The sequence below is a fragment of the Heteronotia binoei genome, chromosome 1 (assembly GCF_032191835.1).
Source record: "Heteronotia binoei isolate CCM8104 ecotype False Entrance Well chromosome 1, APGP_CSIRO_Hbin_v1, whole genome shotgun sequence".
Lineage (NCBI taxonomy): Eukaryota > Metazoa > Chordata > Lepidosauria > Squamata > Gekkonidae > Heteronotia > Heteronotia binoei.
In genome coordinates, this window is record NC_083223.1 from 118,143,076 (window position 1) to 118,155,427 (window position 12,352).

The 12,352-nt window shown below is 41.9% G+C and overlaps 1 protein-coding gene across 1 annotated transcript in view; it reads right to left on the reverse strand.

Moving 5' to 3' along the window:
- Positions 1 to 12,352, reverse strand: part of MOXD1 (monooxygenase DBH like 1) — an 85,399-nt gene that overhangs the window by 54,031 nt on the left and 19,016 nt on the right. The gene's annotated exons all lie outside the window — the stretch shown is intronic.

Genomic DNA, 12,352 nt, shown 5'->3' on the forward strand with positions numbered 1-12,352 from the left:
ACAGTCGGCTTAAATCTTATCTCTCTCCAATAAATCTGGTTAACAAATGCTGTTAAATGAAACTAACTTTAAAAGAGCAAATAATAATAAATGTTTAAGAAATGCACAGTACAATCCTAAACAGAGTTAAGCCCTTCTAAGTCTATTGAAGGTAATGGGTTTAAAAGGTACAACTAATTTAGGATTGCACTGGCAGTCACACATAAACAGATTTTTTTTTTTGCTGTCATCCTCAAACTGCAGCTCCCACCTCCATCCATATAACACAGCAAGCTTTTGAAGTTTTGTCCTAGTTTTAAAAGTTCCAGTGCATGCTTGCAAGCCTGTATGTGCATACAGGGGTATCTGGATTGGGGCACTTATAGGTTTTTTAAAAGATATAAAGACTGTCTTGGACTCTATGACCATGTTCCACAGCCATTTTGCCTTGGCTATAGTACAGCCAACTTCCTCTGCTGATAGTACTTCCATAGGCACAAGCTTCGTGGTTTTATACTAATGACAGAGATGGAGTGAAGCTTGTGCAGAACTCAGTCACAGAATCTCTGTTTCTGTATTTCAGATTGTTCATACAAGCACATTTGTCAAAGTACCATGGTATCTTTATTGCAAATTTCCACCAGAAAATACTAAATGTCATATTTGGTAACATGAGATGTCATGGGATCAGCCCCAAAGTAGCAGTCTGTCACCACCACCACTCATTCTGATGATGGCTGGAGAGAACGCCCAAACTGAGCAGTCTCATCATGTATGGAAAGGAACAATGCAACATGCAACTCTAAATTTTCAATGAGTCAGAATGTCTACTCAGAAGGAAGTGAAGAAACACAGAGATTGGCTCTGTCTCTCACTCCAAGTTGGCCAGGTGTCTCCAGCCATTTCTTCAGCGACAGATAGAGAAAGATGCTAAGAAAAGCATGCTATGAGGGCTTGCCACTTGCCTCTATTAACTTACCACGAATGTGAAGTATATGAAGTTATTATCCTACTAATATGTGGTGGCAGTTATAGGAAGTGAAAACTTACTTTACTGTTTGTTATAGTTACTTTTTGAAAAATCAGAATCTATTGCCAATAAACAGAGTAGCTTTTAAAAATACTTCAAAAACTAGTTGTTGCTGGCTATGTACAGTTTTGTTGCAAATTTGGCAGCTTTCAAGAGGTGTCTTATAAATCTAGTCAGATAATCTTTTGCATATAATAGGCATACCCAAACTTGCAGCAAAGAAGAGAATCTTGAAAGGGCCTCAAGACATGGAAGCTTCATGATCCACAGGCAAAGATTCTACAGTCAGTCTGATTTTATGGAACTACGAATGCTTTGTGGAGTAAGAAAATACTTAGCCTACAAACCTTCTTGTCTTTTTTGGTCTTCATCAAAAAATGATGCAATTTGCATGAAGTAAAACATAAAGTAAGGCCACAGAATAATAAGTAGTTACAGTCTATACTATGAGATAAGCAACAGTGCTCCCATTAAACATCAAATGCTGTAGCTGCCTCTTTGGCTTTTGATCAATCACGCTCTCAAATCAGAGCCTCTTTGTGTCTTTCACACTGTGGGCTTTGGCATTAATGCATTCCTATGTCAAAAAGTCTCGTTACCCATGGCAACAAGATTTTTGAGTGGCTTTTTTTTTTAATGAGAGGCTACTCTGGATCTGAAAATACATTTAAATAGCATCCACTAGCTTGTTCCAGTGTGCATAAAATATTTTGGCTTTTTTCCCCCTTGATGCCAGCCACAAACACAATTTTTTTCCACAACCCACACATACAGGCTTTATTCCCACCATGTCACAGGTGGCCATTTTTTAAAAAACTTGTTTAGTTGAAATATTGTCTTGGAAAAACATATCCAAGATGTGACACATTGCTGTCAGTGTGTAGTAGTGGTTGGACTAGGTTCAAAAGACCAGGTTCAAATCCCCACTCTTCCATGGATGCTCACTGGATGACCTTTGGCAACTCATATACTCTCAGCCTAGAATGCCTCACAGGGCTGTTGTGAGGCTAAAACAGAGGATAGGAGAATGATGTACATGTACACCAATTTAGGCCTCTGTTGGGGAGAAAGACTGAGCAGGAAATGTAGTAAATAAATAATGAGATGCACAGTCTTCTGTGTTTATGACCACTTTTCCTGTTCATGCCAAAAGATCAGTATCAATATTGATTAAATTATTACTCACATCCCTGATTTAACATTCCTTACAAAAGATCACCAACTCACTTGCAACTCTACATCATGCATGTTAACTTGGAAGCAAGTTCTATTTATTTCAATGAGATTTATTGCCAAGTAGGCATGGTTAGGACTGAAGAAATTTTAGGAAACTTTAAACACAATCACACGACAAATACTCTAACAATTATGCCAGCTATGGGATTCCAAATACTGCATATAAATGACTTGATTTGAAGTGTTTGGATCACTTTCTTGAGTTAGCTGCTAAGTTTCTTCCCTGGCTATGGGTCTGCTTACTGTCCTTGGGATTAGTTCTAGCCTCCATGCAATAATTACCAGCTGCCAATGTTGTAATCAGTAGGGAGTTTTAATGCATGGGCACAGAAAATAAAAACAAAGTGGAAGAAATCTGAATGTGATTTCTGAACCAGAGTTATATTAAGAAGTGCTTTTAACAGGGCTTTTTTGGTAGAAAAAGCCCAGCAGGAACTCATTTGCATATTAGGCTACACCCCCTGATATCACTATTGTTCCACATAGGGTTTTTTTTTAAAAAGAAAAGGCCCAGCAAGAACTCATTTGCCTATTGAGCCACTGCGTTCCTGCGCATTCCTGGTCAAAAAAAAAAAAAGCCCTGGTTTTTACTATTATATTTGGTTGACAGAGAAACTGCGGTTCATTTTTGCTTTTTGATACAATATGCCACTGAGCTAAATATCTAATCTATCCTCTTCTATGAAGGAAAATCATCCACATGAGGGATTTCTATTTGATGCAATAAAGAGTACAAGCAGTTGCTATGCACATCCATATTAGAGATGCTGTATCAATTAGGGCTGCCAATCCCCAGGTGGACAAACCAAACAGGGAAGAACACTGGGAGATTACAGACCAAGAGACAACGTGTTCTGTGAAATTGACAAGAGACACTTAAAGAGTCTTACAAGCTTCTAATTCATTACTACAGAGCAAGTTTACTTTGGAAACCAATCCACACTATCAAGAAGACATTCAGTACAATTAATAAACCTTATATAAGGAAGTACATAAGCACTTTATAAATATGAAAATAGAAAAGTCTGTCATATAAAAGTCCACTAGGATGCACTACTCCAATGTAGCGATGTTGCGATATTGACACGCGGACCTCTCCATGAAGAAAATAAATGTTAAAAAAAACTTTGAATAGATTCTTATCTCATTTGAAGAAAGCGTTCAGATGTTAGAGAAGTATTATTGATTGCACGACTCCTAGGTAAATTTCATTTCGATTCTGGCTTCCTCTGATCAGTATAATTCCTTGTTCTGGAACCAATGCTCAAAATAATTTACACACAGCAATTTCATTTCTTACAGCGGCATTAGCAGTTCTAAGTTTCAAAAAGTTTCAAAAAGATTGGACTGGTGGGTCCCATTCTATCAGCCCCAAAAGAACAAGGAAGTATACTGATCATGTAAAAATGAAATTGCTGTGTGTAAATTATTTTGAGCATTGGTTCCAGAACAAGGAAGTCTACTGATCAGACGAAGCCTGAATCGAAACACGAAATTTACCTAGGAGTCGTGCAATCAATAATTTTCTCTAACATCTGAACCCTTTCTTCAAATGAGATAAAAATCTATTCAAAGTTTTTTTCAACATTTATTTTCTTCATGGAGAGGTCTGCGTGTCAATATCGCAACATCGCTACATTAGAGTAGCGTGTCCTAGTGGACTTTTGTATGACAAACTTTTCTATTTTCATATCTATTTATAAAGTGCTTGTGTATTTCCTTATATGAGGTTTATTAATTGTACTGAATGTCTTCTTGAAAGTGTGGATTGGTTTCCAAAGTAAACTTGCTCTGTAATAATGAATTAGAAGCTTGTAAGGCTCTTTAAGTATCTTTTGTCAATTTCACAGAACACATTGTCTCTTGGTCTGTAATCCCCAGGTGGGGACAGGGGATCCCCCAGTTTGGAGGTCCTCGATCCCCCTTCAGGTTCATCAGAAAGTGAGGGCAGGAGAGGAAATGCCTGCTGGGCACTCTATTATTCCTTATGGAGACCACTTCCTATAGGGTATAATGGAAAATTGATATGTGGGTATATGGGACTCTGGGGGGGGGCTGTTTTTTGAGGTGGGGCCACCAAATATTCAGCATAGCATCTGGCGACTCTTCTCAAAATACCCCCAAGTTTCAAAAAGATTGGACTGGTGGGTCCAATTCTACCAGCCCCAAAAGAAGGTGCCCCTATCCTTCATTATTCCAAATGGAGGGAAGGCATTTAAAAGGAGTGTAGTCCCTTTACATGTGATGGCCAGAACTCCCTTTGGAGTTCAATCATGCTTGCCATACCCTTGCTCCACCCCCAAAGTCTTCTGGCTCCACCCTCAAAATCCCCAGATATTTCTTGAGTCAGACTTGGCAACCCTAGTATCAATGCAAACAGATCTATGAAAAATCTCACATAAACATTAAGACAAAGTGAAAAAGAAATGTATTTAGAAATTTAGAACAGGTATTTAGAATGCAAGTGAGACAAAGGGATGACTTTGCAATACAATGTGGATATTGTTCTTAACAGCAAATTTTCAGTATTCCTCATTGGACTAGCCAATCTTTTTTAAAAAAATTCCACCAACAATGTCTCTTTTTAATCACATGGTTTGACATTTCAATGCATGGTACAGTTGTTGCTTTCCAGTTTGGAAGAATTATTCATATAGTGCTACTGCCAAGGCTTGTGGGATCTGAAGTCCTTGACCTTTTGCTTCTCAGCATATCATCCTTTTTACATGCTCAAGAGAGGCTCCAGTACAAGCAGCAGGGAGCCCTTTATGTCAGCTCCAAGTGGAATGGCCCTACAACCTTTCCTTTCAAGTCTCCAGCTAATTTTCTAAACTTCATTACCCCCTGGTTTGGCTTTTTCTCTAACCTTTTAGCTTTGGGAATCCTCTAACCTTTCAGTCAGCCATCAGAAACAAACAGTCCAAAGCAAGAACCATGACAGAATAGGGAAGAGAACAGATATTTAGTATATTATATCCTCTCCTTTCTTCAATTAGTTCAAGGGTTGGTCTCCCTTCCACCATGCCTCTGTCGTTTCACTAACAAAGTGGAATCCCTTCTTCAATAACGATTTTTTTTTAATCCCAGTTATTTTATTCTTTATGTGTATATTACTTGATGCATTCACGGAATTAGAAATCCCAGAGAACAAAGTAGCTCTACTCACTTAGAATCATTCAGCTGTGGTTATTTAATAAGAGTTTAGGGAAGAACTTGGGAGTCTTAATTTTCAGTAGATATGATCTACTATTTTACAAAGTAGCATAGATAATGTACAAGCTGATTTCTGATATTTTACAACATTCAAGTCAAAATAGACAAAAACTGTATGCATGGAAGTGTCCTTCTGACATCTGTGAGACCAAAAAGTTAATATCCATCCACAAGTTGTATCTGCAGAGTTAAGGAAGCATTACTGGTTGCCATACACTTCAGATAACAAGGTTTGTGTAATTTCATAATCCTTGCAAATGGAGTAAGCTTGAAACGGAAAGGAAATCCACATTTAGTCCACTGAAATTTAGATAGCAATATCTATTTAAATACCATTTCCAAGGATACAAGGAACATGTGTGTTCAGCAAAAACACATGGGACTTCAGAATACTAGGATCTGGACAGAATGATGGCAAATGAAGAAAATATGTAATCCGCTCTCCCTTTCAGTTTAAGTGCCCATAGCTTTGTTAGCGAGATGACAGAGGCATGGGGGAAAGGAAACCCTGAGCTCCTTGAAGAAAGGATGTAATATACTACAGATATTATAGCATTGGAAAATGTCAAAAAAAGGGCAACTAAAATGATTAAAGGGTTGGAACACTTTCCCCGTGAAGAAAGGTTAAAAAGCCTGGTGCTCTTTAGCTTGGAGAAATGTTGACTAAGGGGTGACAGGATAGAGGCTTACAAGATTATGTATGGATAGAGAAAGTAGAGAAATAAGTGCTTTTTCCCCTTTCTCACAATATGAGAACTCGTGGACATTCAATTAAATTGCTTAGCAGTCAGGTTAGAATGGTTACAGGAAGTACTTCTTCACCCAAAGGGTGATCAAAACATGGAATTCACTGCCATAGGAGGTGGTAGTGGCTGCAAGCATAGACAGCTTCAAGAGGGGTTTGGATAAACATATGAAGCAGAGGTCCATCAGTGGTTATTAGCCACAGTGTATTGTTGGAAGTCTCCATCTGGGCCAGTGATGCTCTGTATTTTTGGTGCTTGGGGGGGCACATTGGGAGGGCTTCTAGTGTCCTGTCCCCACTGGTGGCCCTCTTGATGGCACTTGGTTTTTTGGGCCACTGTGTGACACAGAGAGTTGGATTTGTTGGTCACTGGCCTGATTCAACATGGCTTCTCTTGTGTTCCTAGCTGCTGCCTTTGATACCCTCCCTGTATTCTCCCTTTCTGGCTTAGAGCATAGGGGTCGACACGCATGCATGCATGTGGTAACAGCAGCAGCACAGACAGAGACCTTAGGCAAAACAGTCATACAGCTAGCACTGTATGTGATGGTTAGAGGGTCAGACTAGGATTTATGATGCCAGAGTTCAAATCCCCACTCCATGGAAACTTTCTGATCTTAGAACAACCATTGGTACTTACTATGAGGGGTCATTCTCCTCTGAGTACAGGAGGACATCTTGGGTGCTTTCCACCATCTTGTCAGGGAATCAGGAAATAGAATTATTATTCTTCCTCTTCCCATGACCCTGGAACACCCATCTCCTCAGTTGGGATACTCTGAGAAGCAGTTCCTAGACTATCAACCTTACTCAGAAAAATCAAACAGCAATAACGAGTTAAGATGCAACAAGCATAACAGAAAGAACTGTAAAGCAGCAAGAAAAAGGAACAGACATGGCAGAACTGGCCCTGATATGAGCGATGCAGTGAGGTGGGCAAGATGTTCTCCTGTACTCAGAGGAGAATGACCCCCCACAGTACCAATGGTCGTTCTCCCTCTGAGTCAGAGGCCATCTTAGATTCTCCTATAGCAGTAGATTAATGACTGGGTGGGGCATTGTCTCTTTGCATGTAACTTTGCAACTTTTCTGCCAAATGCTGCTTCTGCGGAGCTGTAAGTGTTTAGTTTGTAGTGATGAACGAATGTTGAAATAGAAGACCATGTTGCGGCCCTGCATACTTCGTCTATTGAAGCATATTTGTTAAATGCTGCATTAGTTGCCGCACTTCTGGCTGAATGTGCTGTGATTCCCCTGGGTACATCTAATTTCATTGCTTTATAGGCTTCCATGATGCATTGCTTAATAGCATAACTGATGGCTGAGGCTGACATCTTTTGGCCCACTTTTGGTGGTGCAACATTGATAAACATGGCATCCGTCTTCCGGATTGGTTCAGTCCTAACTAAATATGCCTTCAGGCAATGTCTAACATCTAAGTTATGCCACATTCGTTCCCTGGGATGTTTAGGATCTGGGCAGAATGATGGCAAATGAAGTTCCTGGGACTTGTGAAATTTAGACACAACCTTGGGTTGAAAAGTGGGATCCGTACAAAGGACCACTTTGTCCTTGTGAAAAATGCAGAGTTCTCTCTTCACAGACAGCGCATTAATTTCCGAAACCCTTCTCGCTGATGTGATCGCTTTCAGGAAGATGGTCTTCAAGCGTAACCATCTTAGAGAAATGTCCTGTATAGGTTCAAAGGGTGGTTTCGTGAGTGCAGACAAAACAGTATGTAAACGCCACGTTGGAAATCTGTGAGCCCGTGCAGGACACTTGAGTGTGGCCCCCCCTCAGGAATCTCTGTACACGTGCGTGTCTGGAAACGTCCCTTCTCTGTATCAGTCCCAAAACAGAAGTTAATGCTGCTACTTGTCTACGTAATGTGGCTGGTTTCAGTCCAGATTGTAGACCATTTTGTAGGAACTCCAATATGGATTGAACTAATGGATTTAGGGAATCCTTTGCCTTTCTGCAACACCACCGATGAAATGCCTTCCAAGTAGTATTGTAGATCCTGGTGGTGGACTCCTTCCTGGAGGCCAATAATGTGTTAGTAATCTCTGAATAACCTAACTTCAGGAATGTAGACCGTTCAATTTCCACACAGTCAACTGCAACCATTCTGGGTGTGGATGCCAAATTGGCCCCTGTGTCAACATGTCTGGGGAAATCTCTAGCCAGAGAGGTGGAGTTGTCGATAGCTTTTGGATAGTAGAAAACCATGGGCGCCGTGGCCACCACGGGGCTACTAAGATAACCCGCACCTTCTGGTGCTGTACCTGGCAAAGAAATCTTGATAACACCAGAATCGGAGGGAAGGCATACAACAGCCCTGAAGCCAAACAACTGTCAATGCATCCACTGCTGCTGCCGCCGGATGAAAAAATCCGGTGCAAAAGCTGGGTATCTGATAATTGTTGTGAGAAGCAAACAGATCCATGATTGGTCGTCCAAACTGTTCGACTGTCTGTTGGAATACCGACGTCTTTAGCCTCAATTCCCCTGGTTGTATGGTCATTCAGCTGAGCCAATCCGCTTGAATGTTGGTAATGCCCTTGATGTGTTCTGCCCTGATGGACAGAAGATGATGTTCTGCCCAGGTGAATAATGTCTTTGCTTCTCTGGACAGAGCCGAGGATCTCGAACCCCCCTGAAGGTTCAGGTAAGTCTTTGCAGCCACATTGTCTGTTCGTACTAGTACGTGTCACTTCTGTACTCGTTCGGTGAAGAATAATAGGGTTGACGGATTGCTCACAACTCTAATACATTGATTGGAAGTTGAGCCTCTGACGGTGACCAGCGACCCTGTGTTGGGATGTTGTCGAGCGTTGCTCACCATCCTGACAGACTAGCATCTGTGAACAGCTTTATCTCCCTGGGAAGGTAGTAAATTTTCCCTTGGCTAAGGCTGGAATCCCTGGACCACCACTTCAGAGATTGCTTAACCGCTAAGGTGACCTTGATCTGTGGATTCTGTTTTTCCATGATCTGGTATTGGTGGGGGCAGAGCAAGCTTTGTAAAGGTCTCGTATGTAGTCTGCCCCACTGAATTGCATCTATGTTTGAGATGAGTAAACCCATCAATTTGGCTAAAGTCAACAATGGAGTGTAAACACTCTGGACGACCAGATTCACGAGCTGCTTGGTTCTCTGGATCTTGTCATTTGGGAGAAAAAGTTAGTTCTTTCATGTGTCTATGTCCATCCCCAGGTGCTCCAACTGTTGTGTTGGTTCTAGAGAGCTCTTGGATAGATTTATGAGAAAACTGTGTTCTTGTAGATAACGAATAGTTGTTTGGACATCTGACAGAGCTTTCTGTTTGGATGATGATCTGATCAAAAGATCGTCTAGATATGGATGGACATGAACCCCCTGTTGTCTGAAATGGGCCACAATGTTCACCATCACCTTTGTGAAGACTCTGGGGACTGTGGCTAAGCCAAAGGGGAGTGCCCTGAATTGGAAATTTCTGTGTCCCACACAGAATCAAAGGAAACGCCGATGGGATAAAAGGATCTGGATATGCAGATAAACTTCCGTGAGATCCAATGATGTGAGGAACTCCCCTGGTTGTAGAGCCTCTGTGGTTGTCTTTAGAGTCTCCATACAAAAATGTCGGAGATGAATGAATCTGTTGAGAAACTTTAGGTTGAGTATTGCTCTCCAATCTCCATTCTTCTTGGGGACAGTGAAGAATATTGAGTATACACCCCCGACCCATCTGTTCTGTTGGTACGGGTTCTATGGCATTGATTTCAAGTAGATGTGCTATGGATTTGTTCGTTATTGATCTTTTTTGCAGAATTTTTTCAAATCAGGGACACTAGGAAACGTTCCGGTTGGATGTTTTTGAATTCTATTGCATAACCACATGATACAATCTCTAATGTCCAGCAGTCTGTCTGGGAAGCCTCCCAGGCATCTTGAAAATGATGTAGTCTTCCCCCTACCAGAACTGAAGTCCAGTCACGCCTTGTTGAAATTTGGTTCCTGGTCCTGCTTGTCTCTATGGTCTGAGTTCTGTTTGGAGAATCTAGGATTATTGAATCCTTTTCTGAAGGGCTCCCTTGGTTGATTCCAAGACGATCTTTTGTTATCTGAGTAAGGTCTAGATCTGGCCAAGGTGTGTGAGGAACGAAAGGGCTGAGAATAAAAACCTCTTCTATCAAGTCTCCGAATGTTCCTTGGCATGGCTTTCTTTTTGTCAGTTTCCACTAGAATCTTGTCTAAGGCGCTACCAAAGAGCTTTTCTCCTTGAAACGGATAAGAAATCACAATGTATTTGGAGTGATTGTCTGCAGGTCATACTCTCAGCCAGATGCCTCTTCTGGCTACTGCCCCGAAGCCAAACCTCTGAAGCAAAAGGTAAGCGCGTCTAAAGATGCGTCGGCTGTGAACTCTGCTGCTTTAAGCAGCCTAGTGGTTCCCTCAATTAACTTCTTGTTATTTTCTGGTAACAGTTGGGTGAGTCTCCTAGCCCAGACTATCACTGCTCTAGATACAATACAGGATGCTATACATGCCTTTATTGCCATGGTTACTGCCTTATTTGACCTCTTAAATGCCAGATCAATTTTCTTGTCCCAGTTGTCCCGGATGGAACCATGACCATCTTCTGACACCAAACCCGGGTTCTGAAGTGCCATCACTGGGGCGTCCACTACCGGAACCTGTAACATCTCATTTGTAAAAACAGGTAAATCATATAGCTTTTTCACAAACCCAGGAAACTGACAATTGGAGTTAGGTTTTTCCCATTCGGCTTTGAGTTGTCTCTCAAAGAATTGTGGAAATGGGAAAACCTTAGCAGTTGTGTGTGAACCTGGAAAAAACTCCCTATCCCCAGTAGTTTTGTTTCTGGGATTAGTACTGGTATTCTCTTCCTCAAAGGAAGAATCCTGGAGCACCAGTGCTGCCATGACTCTGGTTAACAAATATTGGTAATCATCAGCTTTAAAGCAATGAACTGGCTGTTCAGGAACACAGACATCCTCCACCTCCTCATCTGAGATAAAGCTCTCTTGATCTTTGAGTTGTGACTCCACATCTAAATGAATCTCCTCTGAGTCTTCCTCTAGTAATCTAGAGTCAGTAATCTGCTTTCTGGCTGCCTTAGTTGGCCAGCTGCTATCTCTGGGCAGACTTTGTTCTGGGCAACGTGGAGGGGGAGGAGGAGGGGAAGAAGATCTGGACCCCACTGACCCCATATCCATAACTCCCAATTGACAAGCATTGAATATTTTGGCCCTAATAGCTTGTTGGAACATAACCATAAACTCATTAGAGAAGGGCCCCTGAGGGTTGGGTACATTACCACACCGTTGTATCAGGGCTGGATCTGCCGCAGAGGCTTGATCCGACGGGGGCTGGCCTCCTGTAGTGGCTCCCAACTGGAGATTGGCAACCAGCACATGGGGTGAAGTAGATAACTCATGACGCCGATTGGGTGATATTCGTGCCAAAAAATCACCATCAAAATGGCTGCCGCCAGTAGCAAGCTTCTGGTAAGGGGGAGCTTCAAACGTGTCCGTTGCTGCCCCTGGACGCTTCTGCCCGCGGTGACTGGAGTCACTAGAGCAGGGAACATTGCCGGGAACCGCAGCAAGCTGAGAAGACATGCCAGTCCCGGAGTCCTTTCCCAAGGCATTGGATTGAGGGCCGGGGAAAGATGCGTCTTCTAAGAACTCGTCCCTGAAGCCTTCCATCTGCCGCTTCTTGTAGCGCGCAGCAAAAAAACCCAACAACTGCTTTGAAATAGCTGGGGCAGCGTCATTCCCTCACTGATTGTGAGGGTATGAAGGAAAATAGAAGGTAAAGAAAAAGACAGTAGTAGAGAACTAAAGCTGGGGAAAGTTGTTAAAAGGAGTAAGGTTGGAAAAGTGAAGAATTAAATAAGAAATAAGAGTAAGTTGATTCACTATCTTTTGGAGCTAAACCAACTAGTTGCTCTCCCTTTAGAGTCAGGAAAGAAACTGAGGAGATGGGTGTTCCAGGGTCATGGGAAGAGGAAGAATAATAATTCTATTTCCTGCCTCCCTGACAAGATGGTGGAAAGTACCCAAGATAGCCTCCGACTCAGAGGGAGAACAGACACTCTATCACAAACCTACCTTATAGAGTTGTTGTGAGGCTAAGTAGAGGAA